We start from the raw sequence: 14,363 nt of genomic DNA on the forward strand, positions 1-14,363 counted from the left end.
GAGAAAGGTAAAAGTGCACGGAAATATATTGTGAACTAAGATTCTGGTGTACCTAAAAGAGCATAGCCTATGCACGCAGAAACTTGCTTATTGTGCTTTTTATAGGCTTTTCCAATCCTATCAAAAACTCTTCCTTCAGTTACCATACATGATATTTAGACAATTCAGTAGCCTGCACCCGTGCAAGGGGCCTAAGATGTAGATGTATCCGTCCTTAAGAGTCATTAGATGCATCCACATGAAAGAATTTTACCTTGGCGCAGAGTTTCATGTGAGCGACAATGTGAGGCGGGGAGATGTGCTGGCTCATGGATGGGGACCAGCTGCGCTTGTTCCTCGGCTCCACCGTGCTCTTCTCCACAGTTTCCATGCTTTTCATCTACGACAGCACTATCGTACGCCCGAGACCCGACCGGTGTCTTTCCTACTCGATATTGCCATGCCTGATATATCCGGTGCTTGTCCTCTTCACGTGCTCCTCCCTGGCCCAACACACACACACACACACACACACACACACACACACACACACACACACACACACACACACACATATATATATATATATATATATATATATATATAGAGAGAGAGAGAGAGAGAGAGAGAGAGAGAGAGAGAGAGAGATGGCAGCAACGCGCCCTATGTCCTGAGAGGAGGAGCAGGATGAGCAGGGTGTAGGGGAGTAAAACAATCGTTCCTACAAATCCTCCTCACCTTGTAGACATGCGAAAAACAGCTTCAAAGAATTCGAACTGAATTGGACTTGGGTTGTGAAGGATTGTAGTGGTACTTGGAGGAAGAAGGGGTGAGGAGGCAGCAGGAAGGCAGATGTTTTGTATACGTAGTTGAACTGTAACGTACCCCCACCACATCAGCCGCCGGTGAGTGGAGCACCTTGCCTGCCATTATTGGTTGTAGGAATGGCTGTTTTACTCCCCGTCTTAATGGTGGCAGACAAACTCCAACCGACCGCAACGCAACCGCCACCGTTCGTAAGGTTTCCCGTATCGTGTGGTGAAATCCACGTCGCTGGGTTAGGCCGCCTCACTGAGGCCCTCGTGCAGACCGGAAATATATATAGTTAGCGCTAACGGGCCACGCATTGTCCTCAATTGAACGACAGATGGTCGAAATTGTTACCGGAGCAGCGGCCTTTGGCTTGCAATGCTCGGAGGGATTGGAAGGATATGCAATGGCCAAACACATGCAATACTATGGATCCAATGGCCGAAACGCAAATGCACTGATAGGGCTGGATTAGTGCACAGTTATAATATCTCTAAATACATGGAGAAAATACATTCTACCATCTAGGGCTAGTTACCCACATGTTTCACGTAGTATCATGTGATAGTATATATTGTAACAGAATAGTCCTAGCCAGCCGCGCCTCCCAAAAAGCTAGGGTTCTCTGCTTCCTGCCGGCGTCGGCGCCGGCCCGTCCTGTCTTCGGTGGCCTTAGGGCCATGGAGGCGGAGTGGATCTCGGCCCTTGCCGGTGGGAGGGCTCCATTTTTAAATCTTTTTTCGAGCTTTGTTAGGGTTTGTGTCCTACTCAAGAAGGCAATACGACGACGGCTCTCCTCGCCTAGCCACCTTCCGATGATGCATCTAGCATCATTGGCGGGCGTGTGGAGGTGTGTCTACTGTGGATCTGTCTTTGGTGGATTTTCTCAGATCTGTTCGTCGTTTGTCTTCGTTCCTATGTCTTCAGGTGGGATCCTTCTAATCTACACTCTTCATTCGCGACGGTTGCCGTTCCAGTGCATTGGTTCTATGGGGCCTTAGCACGACGACTTCCCAACTGTCTACTACAACAAGGTTTGCCCAGCTCCGGTGAGGGAGGGGTGATGACAGCGGCGCACCTTCGGCTCGCTTCAGTGCTTGTAGTCATCGCTAGGTGGTTTACGGATCTGGATGTAATTTTTATTATTTCTAGTATCCGTTGTACTACCATGATTGAAGATGAATAGATTAGAAGTTTTTCCCGCAAAAATAAAGTGATAGTATATACTAATTTATAATTCAAAAATTGCAAGTTGGCTGATGATTTTTATTATATTTGCGAAATACATACATATTTGTGCGTAAACATGAGCATATTCAAAATATGACATATACTATCAAAAAAGTAGTATATATACTTCTTAAACATTATTATATACTACATCATACGTGTACATACTCTCCGATTTGGTAAATACAACATACAAAATGTAAGTGTTGGTAACTACCACTGAGTGGTAGAAAATATTTGTCAAACACACACACACACACACACACATAAACACTATTCTGATCACTGAGTGGTAGTAATTCAACTGCACCCCATGGCAGCTTGAACTTCCGCTAACATTAAATGGGGCTTGCGTATACCGTTGGGAAACTGTGGACATGTGGATCACAATCTAAGTTGAATTTTTGGCAAAATCTACACGGTATAAAAGCAGTTTTGCTAATCATTTTTCTACATATAAAAAACATGAAACATTTTTTCGAGCTCATTTCTAAACCATTTATCAGAATGAGCCAAATTTCTAAACATTTTTTTCATATAGAAAGTTTTTTTTCCAATATTAAATGGTTTAAAAATAATTTAGAAAACGATCAAAGTTCCATCGAAATTGTATTTTTTGCGTTAATTTCTTAATGGTTTGTTGGAATGCAGCAAATTATATAGCGCTGGAGAGCTTGAAGAAATGCAGAACTTTTGTGTATAAAATGTTTCTCCTAATTCTTTACGATCTTATGTCAATTTTGAAAATGGCAAAAAACATTTTTCGGTCATAATTTTGGTAAAAGTTATTGAAACGAGACAAATAATATATCTTTGAAAAGCTACCGAAAATGTGAAACCTTTTCATGTAGATACTTTTCTCTAATTCCTAGCCTTTTTAACTAATTTTGGAAACAGTGAGTTCATGCATTCTGCCTTCATCGCAAAAATAGAGTCTTCGAAAATGCACTGCGTGAAGGAGTTGAACTTCTCGGATCTGTCTGCTTGAACTTCTCTCTATTTTTCTCGTGCTGTTTTTTGCCCATAACTTCCCGTGTTGATCATTTTTTTCATATTCGCGATGATTCAAGAGATTTTTTGAATACATAAAAACTTGTTTTTAACGGTATACACGAAACTTTAAACCGTTTATCGGAATGAAGCATATAATATACCATTGAAAACCTTATAAATAGGAGCAACGTTTTCATGTAGACAATTGTTACTAATTCGTTGTCGTTTGCAAGTAGTTTTAAAAATGGCAAAACAATGTTGTTGTTTTTAACATGTAAATGAACAATGGATATCTCACACTAAAATTTTTGAACTGTGCCGGGAGGAGCACATGAACTTGTTCCAACAAACCTTTTAGTCTTTTAGTTTTATATTCTTTTATTCTCATCTGAAACGCATACCGTGTCTTAGTTGAACTGCTTGCTGTTTTACTTTGAACTTCTGTCACGTATTTTTGTTCATAATTTCTCACCCATTCGTTCAAGTTGCACAAATGATATATCTTTAGAAACGTGTTGAAAGGACACAACTTTTTTCTAATATGGTTAAACTTTTGTTTCGAAAAACATACGCAAATTTGTTTTAACTGTTTATTTTGGAATAGAAATACGATATATCCTTGTAATGTTGTTGAATAGGAGGAACTTTTTTCATGTAGAGCATTTTGTTTTAAATTTTTAATGGATTGAAAGAATTATTTTAAACATAAAAAAATAATATTTTGTGTGCACATGTAAATACACGGTGAACCTCCTTTATAAGAATTTTCAAACTTTTCTGGGTCGACCACATGAACTTCTAGCAAAAGTCTTTTTAGATTTGCCTTTTTATTTTTTTCTTATACGGAACACACTCTATGTAGTTGTTGAACCGCTGGTTGTTTTCACTTTAAAGTTCTCTCTCGTCCTTTACTCATAACTCTCAAACACTCACTGAAATTGAGCAAAAGATATACCATTAGAAAGCCATTGGAAAGGTGCAACTTTGTGTGTCGAGCAATTTTTCTAATTCGCGGCGGTTTAAGAGCTTTCTTGAACATGTTAAAACTTTTTTGAAAGATATAGACCAAATTTTAAACCATTATGACGGAATAGATCGTATGATATCGTGTCGGAGAGAGTTTGAATAGGAGAAACTTTGGCATGTAGAGATTTTTTTTTTCCAAAATTCATCGTTGTTTAGTAGTTGTCTTTATAAATGCACAAAATGACGTTGGTTTTTTGTTTTCTAAACTTGTAAATCTTAGGTTTTAATATACTTTGAACTTGTGTGTTTTTTAAATTTGAACTTCACATTTTTATTTTCAAGTAAGGAATTGTTTTTTATTTGTAATTGAACATCAAATTTGACTGTGTTTTTGAATTTCAACTTCATGGTTGATTCTTTAATAATGACAGATATCTGATTTTTTTAAAAGCCGTAAAAACCTAGATTTTTTAATAAACATCAAACCACTTTGTTATTTTAGTTTGAACTTCTTGTATTGTAAAAATGGGAATTTTTTTATTTTTTTTTGTTCCTTTTATTCTAATTTGAACTTCTTCATTTTAATCTTTAGTAATGAGGAAAAAATTTGTATCTTTTTATAAAATTCAAACTTCTCCCTTGTTTCAATTTGAAATTTTTGGTTTTATTATTAGAATAAAGATGTTTTAAATAAGCATCATTTTTTAAATTGAACTTCATACTTTTATTTTTCCTAGAAACGGAAAATTTTGTGTTTTCGTATACATCGAACTGCTTCTATTATTTTAATTTGAACTTTTTGATTTTATTGCTTTGGTAAAAAGGAAAATCTGTTTTTTTATAAATATCAAACCTCTCTATTTTTGTAATTTGGACGTTTTCGTTTATTTCCTTTTAGTAACGAAAAAAATCCTAGTTTTGCAATAAATAATGAGTCGGTCTGTTATTTAAATTTGAACATCTAGAGTTTTTTATTTAGAAACGGTTAATATCCTTTTTTGTGAATTTTGAACTGCTCTATTTTAAAATTTTGAAGTTCTTGTTTTTTTCATTTAGAAATGGTGATATCCACTTCAAAGTGATCTATTTTTTTAATTGTTGTGTTATTTTTGTTTGAAGTTCTGATGACAACAGAGTTGGACTTTCCAAATTTTATACATCGAACTACTACGTTATTTTACTTTGAACTTCCTGTTTCCATTCTTTAATAATGAGAAAAATCTGAATTTTGTATAAACATCGATATGCTCCTTTTTCTTAATTTGGACATCTTGGTTTTATTTCTTTTAGTAACGAAAAAAATCATAGTTCTTTTAATAAACATCAAGCCATTCCCATATTTTAAATTTGAACTTCGAGGTATTTTTAATGGAGAAAAATCCCTTTTTGTAAAATTGTTGGAGATTTTTTCTTTTTTGATTTGGCATTCTTTCGGTTTGTAATAAACATTGAACTTCTTCGTCTTTTAAATTTGAACCTCTAGGGTTTTTCTAGAAAAGGGGAAATCCATTTTTTATAATTTTTGAAATGATCAATTTTCTGTAAACATCGAACTGATCCTTTTTTTCAATTCAAACTTAATTATTTTATTTCAAAAAAATTGTAACATGAATTCCCTCTGGGTTTTATATCAAAACAAATTGACAAAAGAACATTTTCTAATGATGCTCTATATTCTTAACATTTTGTCCATGTACTCATGAAACTTTCTCCATGTGTTCTTACTTGTTTTCTTTTTCCAATTTTCCCTAGTTTTTCTATAAACATCGAATTTGGCTGTTTTTTTTTAATTTGAACTTCATAGTTTTATTTTCTTAAAACAAGAACAATCCGAGTTTTATAAACATCGGACTTGGTTGTTATTTGAATTTGAAGGTTAGTTTATTTTTTCTCCACGACATTGACGAATGATGCAAGAAACAAGAAGAATAAATACTCCACGACATTGATGCATTTTGGAGATAAACTTGGAAGAAAACCAACCTGTGGAACTGAAACCAATGGACCAAAAACACAAGTGTTTTGCACCTGCAAATACAATTGAACTTCAGTACGTGCCCACCAACTAGTACTTTGTCTACATCACACACACACACACAAACTTTCGGTGTTATCTTCTTTATTCTTAGATCTAATTCTGCACATGCCACAGAACTCTGTTCAAATACTTTTTTATTACAGAGTTTTCCTATTTTTTATCCAGTATGTTATCTTTGAACTTCAGTTGTTTTTGTATCTAACTTGCCACACATTCTATTTAATAGGAACTCATCCAAATTCATTTTTTAGATCAAAGCAAATGACATGTTGAACATAGTAGCATCATCACAATATCCATAGCTTCGTTGCTACATCCAAAGCTAGCTACATTACCTAACTTCATCAAAAAAAGTACAAGGAGTAGCTGTAGTGTCTAGGAGACCGGGGGAGTCGGGCATGTTGGTAATGGTAGTGCATTGGCGTGTGTAGGCGGGTGCGGGGTGGTGGACTTAGGCGGTGCGGTGGGGTCAACGCTAGCACCGGGATCGGGCAGGGATGGTAGGAAATGTGGAGGCCGTCGCCTCGGTTGTGTTTGTCCCTGACGGCCTGCATAAGGGATGTGGCAGAGGATGTTGTGGATGGGGGTGGGGCACGTTGGTAGAAGGGCCACAACAGTGGGCGGCGCACGGTGGCCGCGAGGGTGGGATCCGGTAGCTGGGGGCTAGGGCTTCAATGGTGGCAGCTGGATCCAGCCATTTGGGGTTGGGCCGGGAGGATCCGGTGGTTGGGGGCATAGCCGCGGCGGCGGATCCAGTGGTTGAGGAGCAGAGTCACGTGATACGTCCATTTTGCATCATGTTTTCCTATTGTTATTTATAATGTTTTATGCATAATAATGCTTTATGGAGTAATTCTAATGCCTTTTCTCTCATAATATGCAAGGTTTACACAAAGAGGGAGAATGCCGGCAGCTGGAATTCTTGACCTGAAAAAGCTATATCATAGATACCTATTCTGCACATCTCCAAATGAGCTGAAAATGTACGGAGAATTATTTTGGTATATATAAAAAATACTGGAGCAAATAACTACCGGAGGGGGGCACCTAGTGACCACAAGACACCAGGGCGCGCCAGGCCCCCCAGGCGCGCCCTGGTGGATTGTGACCAGCCCAGCCCACCTCCGGTGCCCATCTTCTGGTACTTAAGGTCTTTTGACCTAGAAAAAAATAAGGATAGGACTTTCGGGACAGAGCACCGCCGTCTCGAGGCAGAACTTGGGCAGGAGCACTTTTGCCCTCCGGTGGAGCGATTCCGCCGAGGGAACTTCCCTCCCAGAGGGGTAAATCGAAGTCATCGTCATCACCAATAACCCTCTCATCTTTGGGAGGCCAATATTCAATAGCACCATCTCCTCTCAAACCCTAGTTCATCTCTTGTGTTCAGTCTTTGTACCAGAACCTCAGATTGGTACATGTGGGTGACTAGTAGTGTTGATTACATCTTGTAGTTGATTATATGGTTTATTTGGTGGAAGATTATATGTTCAGATCCATTATGCTATTTAATACCCCTATGATCTTGAGCATGAATATCATATGTGAGTAGTTACTTTTGTTCTTGAGGTCACGGGAGAAGTCATGTTGCAAGTAATCATGTGAATTTGATATATGTTCGATATTTTGATGATATGTATGTTGTGATTCCCTTAGTGGTGTCATGTGAACGTCGACTACATGGCACTTCGCCATCTTTGGGCCTAAGGGAATGTATTGTGGAGTAGTTATTAGATGATGGGTTGCTAGAGTGACACAAGCTTAAACCCTAGTTTATGCGCTACTTCGTAAGGGACCGATTTGGATCCATATGTTTAATGCTATGATTAGATTTATCTTAATACTTTTCTCGTAGTTGCGGATGCTTGCGAGTGGGTTAATCATAAGTGGGAGGTTTTTTCAAATAAAAACAACACCCAAGCACTGATCCACCCACATATCAAATTATCAAAGTAGCGAACATGAATCAAACCAACATGATAAAAGTGACTAGATAAAATTCCCGTGTACCCTCAAGAACCCTTTGCTTATTATAAGAGACCATTTTGGCCTTTCCTTTGCCACAAAAGGATTGGGATACCTTGCTTCACTTTATTTACTGTTACCGTTACTTGCTCATTACAGATTATCTTGCTATCAAACTACCTGTTACCGACAATTTCAGTGCTTGCAGAAATTACCTTGCTGAAAACCACTTGTCATTTCCTTCTGCTCCTCGTTGGGTTCTACACTATTACTTATCAAAAGGACTAAGATTGATCCCCTATACATGTGGGTCATCAAGACTCTCTTCTGGCGCCGTTGCCGGGTAGTGAAGCGCTCTTGGTAAGTGGAAATCGGTAAGGGAAAATTTATATTACGTGCTGAAATTTACTGTCACTTGTTACTATGGAAAACCATCATTTGAAGGGTTTGTTTGGGGTATCTTGACCTCGACCGGAAGCACAATTACTTTCCCCTCAACCTACCGCACCTACTGAAAATATTGGTTATGAAATTCCTTCGGGTATGATAGAACAACTGCTAGCTAATCCTTATGCAGGAGATGGAACAGAACATCCTAATATGCACATTATATATGTGGATGAAATTTGTGGATTGTCTAACCTTGCAGGTTTACCTGGAGATGAAGCTAAGAAGAAGTTTTTCCCTTTATTTTTGAAGGGAAAATCATTGACATGGTATAGGCTATGTGATGATGTTGGATCTTGGAACTGGAATCGACTGAAATTGGAATTTCACCAAAAAATATATCCTATGCATCTAGTTCATCGTGATCGGAATTATATATATAATTTTTGGCCTCGTGAAGGAGAAAGTATCACTCTAGTTTGGGGGAGGCTCAAGTCAATGTTATATTCATGCCCCAATCATGAGCTCTCGAGAGAAATTATCGTTCAAAATTTTTATGCTCGGTTTTCTTGTGATGATCAATCACTACTGCAGGTTGGTCCAAACGCGATAGTCCAATCAGAGACCCTTCAACGAAACTGTGTGCGATGCATTAATCACAAACGGTGATGTAATAAAACCGTCAAAAAAGATACAAAACATTTGCGATGGCGGTGACATGAAACACGGTACAGACTAGAGTTGCGTGTGCGATGCGAGGCAAACGGTTAACCTAGAAGAACTATTTGCGATGAGGCAGAACAACAAAAATAGGCAGCCAGATGAGGGTGTGTGTGATATACGGCATATAGTTCACTAGGATGACATGTGTGTGATTAGGCAACACAATAGAAACGGTCAGCCAGATCAAGGTGTGTGTGATGGAGGGCATACATTTCACCCCGATGAACTGTTTGCGATGAGCCAAGACAACAGAAACATTTCAACGAAACAAGATGTGTGTGATACGCGGCAAACAGGTTCATAATCAAAAATGTGTGCGACCAATAATAACACAGACGATTACTGCTAATAAGCTGTGTGTAACCAACTGCTAACAATCTATGAAAAAATAATCAGTTTAATATTCATTGAACGATTTTTATGCATGGACGTACTCAGCTCGGCAACTCCTCCCAAGAAACAAGGGATAGGATCAGGTAGTTTCATTTTTTAGCACAACATGCACGTATGAGTTTCTATTTCCCCTTTTTATTGGTTTTTTCTCTCCACATTATACATGCACATGATTTTGTTTTCCACGGTTAGGAAATACTACACCATTTGGTTGGCAGAACGGAGGTAGTGTATATTGGTTTGTGGTGAATATGAGAAGTACGTACAAACTGAGGTTGTCCCAAAAAAACTGAGTATGCGCTGCAAGGACTAGAAGATATATGCAACGTACAAATTCAAACTGAGTTCATATCATATATTTTTTTAGTATGTACCACTTTTGGAACTCAACAAGTATAACCACTTTTGTAATTATGAGTATATTCCATTCTTTTTGTAGAATGGTATATACTGCTTCTGCTTAATATTGCAATGGGGTATATATTTACTCCTTGCAACACAATGAAATTGTATAAGGGTATACTTTGGCAATTAAAGGAGTATGTACCTTTCGCAAAAAATATATTAAAGGAGTATGTACTGCTTAGCTCCATGTGGGTATATACTTCCGAAGGACTATATATACTGCTTGGCAATTGAGGGAGTATATCATGTAAAAAAAAGAGGAGTTTATACTACTCCGTCCCTAAGGAGTAATATGTTTTTCTTTTCTGTTAAGATGAGTATATACTGTTGCTTTTCACAAGTAAGTATCTTAATGTACAGATTGACCCATATCCGACTACAGTGGTCATGAAAGGGAGTATCTAGTAGAAATTTGGTGCAAGACCTCAATAGAAAAATCAGATATACTTCTTAGTCATATTACAAAAGAAATATACTCAAAAAATTCACCTTAATACAAATGAGTACATCCGAAAGAAATTAAATTAGTGAACATCATCTTGTACGTATGCATCTAGATGTGTATGCTCGACCGCTGGAAAATAAAATTTATACTTTAGTACAATTTGTATCAGAAAGATCCATCAACCACGGTGCACCTTGTGGTTGGAGTAGCTGATCTACTAATGCGTCAACGCCCTAAAGAAATTCCATGCTCGGCGGTCACCAGCAGACATGGCCGCGTGTTGCTTGAGGGCATCGTGGGCTGCTCGTTGTGTGATTCATCGATTGGCAGACAACCAAATTTCATGTGTATTCATCGGGTGCTGCTTGTGGCGGTTGCATGAAGATGTCGGCAAGCCGCCAGTGGGCGCTGCATGAGGATGTCGTCCATCTTGATCGTCATTGCTATTAATACGGACGATAAGTGCCCAAACCTCGTGGACAAGCGCCAGCTGATGAATGACTAGGGGTGCGGCCGCATGATGGCAGGTGTGACCAAGATCCTGGTAGGGACAACATGTTGGCTCCTTTTCAGATCTACAATCAAAGAAACCAGATTACTATGAATGAATAAGCAGATGCACGTTACTATATATGAAAATAGGAAGTTTCAGAGTAGATTGATGACCCCTGATCCAAACTATCAAAAGCAACCGGGGATCGTACGTGCATCTCATGAATTTTCCGATCAGCTATCATCATCTTTTCCGGTCAATGGACGGTGGCAGTGACGATTTGGAAAGGACTTGGAGTCGCGGCCAGCCGGCCACATGTGCGAAGCACGGCTGCCACTGCCGCTTCTGCATGTATGTCTTGTCCTCGCTGGCGGCGCCGTCGCCGTGGGAGATGAACATGTCAATCGTGTGAACTGGATGATAGAATTAGAGGGAGAGCACCCAAAAAATCGGTGTACAGGTATATATTAGTCTGTTAGGCATTGACTCATTAGCGCTAATTAACGGGCCTGGAGGTTGAGACCCGATAGCCGGAATAGGCGCGTGGACAACGATCAATGGCAGATGGAGGTGGGAGTACATACTCCTAGGTGTACCAACCCATTTTCCTATATATATATATAACTGAAATAAACATCCAATTATATTAGTGACTAAACAGATCATTCGCATACACCTTAATAAACAATTGCATGCATACTAAACTAGGAGAAACGATCGTCTAGTCATCTACTTCTTGTGACGCTCCCACCACTGCTCTGTGGCTCGATCCCTCGTCTGGGGCAGAAAGAAGACAATTCATCATGTCAACGATCCGCATGTACATCTCGTAGCTTGTGTATACGTCCTTGGCCGTGTACTTGACGTGTTGTTCATCTAGTCTCTGATGCCAGACGCTGTGCCAGGCGTTCTTGTCCTTCTTGCTCTCATCTTTCATCTTCATGTAGTAGGGGTCGATTATGGTCGAGGTGAGGTCAACCAGGGAGTTATGTTTGTTTTCCTCGCTGCCCCAGACCTTGTAGTGGTCTTGGATGTTGACAAGATTATGGCATTTCAAGCTCGAAACCTTGAGCGCTTTTAGATCGTTGGTGGTGTCCACTGTAGCGAAACCGTAGACAGAGCTATTGATAAACCTGGAGAAATGCTCACAAGACCTTGTGGCTAGGTGGTAGTGGTAGACGAGGACGTCATGTCGCATGAATAACTGGGTGACGGTAACCTACTGATCGTGTCGACACGACTGCTGGTGAACTCGAGGCCGAAGCCGACCACTTGGTACTTGTCGTCAGCAAGCAACTGCTTCATAGTTTGGATGGAGCTCTCCACCGAGACCGGCTCGTTTGTGTACACCACTGAGAGGGCCTTCCCCCTCACGTGGGTGTCCACTACATGATGCAAGGTGAACTACCCCCCGTTGTCGTCGTCGGCCGCTGGGAGCGCCATTGGAGCCACGGGGAGCGCCATTGGAACCGCTGGATGTCCTCCTTGTATGTGTCATTGATGTCTATTACGCAACCTTCTTCTTGTAGACGTTGTTGGGCCTGCAAGTGCACAGGTTTGTAGGACAGTAGCAAATTTCCCTCAAGTGGATGACCTAAGGTTTATCAATCCGTGGGAGGCATATAATGAAGATGGTCTCTCTCAAACAACCCTGCAACCAAATAACAAAGAGTCTCTTGTGTCCCCAACACACCCAATATAATGGCAAATTGTATAGGTGCACTAGTTCGGCGAAGAGATGGTGATACAAGTGCAATATGGATGGTAGATATATGTATTTGTAATCTGAATATATAAAAACAACAAGGTAACTAATGATAAAAGTGAGCGTAAGCGGTACTGCAATGATAGGAAACAAGGCATAGGGTTCATACTTTCACTAGTGCAAATTCTCTCAACAATAATAACATAGATAGATCATATAACAATCCCTCAACATGCAATAAAGAGTCACTCCAAAGCCACTAATAGCGGAGAACAAACGTAGAGATTATGGTAGGGTACAATACCACCTCAAAATTATTTTTTCGGATCGATCTATTAAAGAGTTCGTACTAGAATAACACCTTAAGACACAAATCAACCAAAACCCTAATGTCACCTAGATACTCCATTGTCACCTCAAGTATCCGTGGGCATAATTATACGATATGCATCACACAATCTCAGATTCATCCAACCAACATAAAAGTACTTCAAAGAGTGCCCCAAAGTTTCTACCGGAGAGTCAAGAAAACGTGTGCCAACCCCTATGCATAGGTTCATGGGCGGAACCCGCAAGTTGGTCACCAAAACATACATCAAGTGGCACGTGATATCCCATTGTCACCACAGATAAACACGGCAAGACATACATCAAGTGTTCTCAAATAAAGACTCAATCCGATAAGATAACTTCAAGAGAGGAAACTCAATTCATCACAAGAGAGTAGAGGGGGAGAAACATCATAAGATTCAACTACAATAGCAAAGCTCGCGATACATCAAGATCGTGCCATAGAGAGAACACGAGAGAGAGAGATCAAACACATAGCTACTGATACATACCCTCAGCCCCGAGGGTGAACTACTCCCTCTCGTCATGGATAGCGCCGGGATGATGAAGATGGCCATCGGTGATGGATTCCCCCTCTGGCAGGGTGCCGGAACGGGCTCCCGAGAGGTTTTTGGTGGCTATAGAGGCTTGTGGCGGCAGAACTCCCGATCTATCTTGATGTTCGATGTTTTTAGGGTACGTAGGCTTATATAGGCGAAAGAAGTCCGTCGGGAGGTGCTCGAGGGGCCAACGAGACAGGGGCGCGTCCAATAGGGGGGGGGCTCCTATCTCGTGGCTACCTCGAGGATCTTCTGACGTGAACTCCAAGTCTCAAGGATCATATTCTTCCAAAAAATCACGATGCCGAATGTTTCATTCCGTTTGGACTCCGTTTGATATTCCTTTTCTTCGAAATACTAAAACAGGCAATAAAATAGCAATATGGGCTGGGCCTCCGGTTAATAGGTTAGTCCCAAAAGTAATATAAAAGTGTATAATAAAGCCCATAATCATTTAAAACAGATAATAAAATAGCATGAATGCTTCATAAATTATAGATACGTTGGAGACGTATCAGCATCCCCAACCTTAATTCCTACTCATCCTCGAGTAGGTAAATGATAAAAGAAAGAATTTATGAAGTGTGAATGCTAGAAGGTGCACAAGTTTGATCAATGGTAATTTCAATCACCTTTTCTAGCATGATAATATGTCATAACAGTAGTTCATCTCATAAAACTTCTCACGATAAAGTAACAAGCAATTCACATGTTAAAGCATAGACCATAAACTTTCTTGAAAACCAGCAAACTTCATTCTCAATCATCAAACAATTGCAATTCATCTTATTTCCAGGAATAGCAATCTCCACATACTCAACTATCATATAGTCTTCTACAATTGCTAACACTCATGCAATACTAATGTTATGAAGTTTCAATCGGACACTGAGAAAGATAGGGGCTTATAGTGTTTCCTCCCAATGTATTCATCTTTGGGTGAT

The sequence above is a fragment of the Triticum dicoccoides genome, chromosome 5B (genome assembly GCF_002162155.2).
Source record: "Triticum dicoccoides isolate Atlit2015 ecotype Zavitan chromosome 5B, WEW_v2.0, whole genome shotgun sequence".
Taxonomy (NCBI): domain Eukaryota; kingdom Viridiplantae; phylum Streptophyta; class Magnoliopsida; order Poales; family Poaceae; genus Triticum; species Triticum dicoccoides.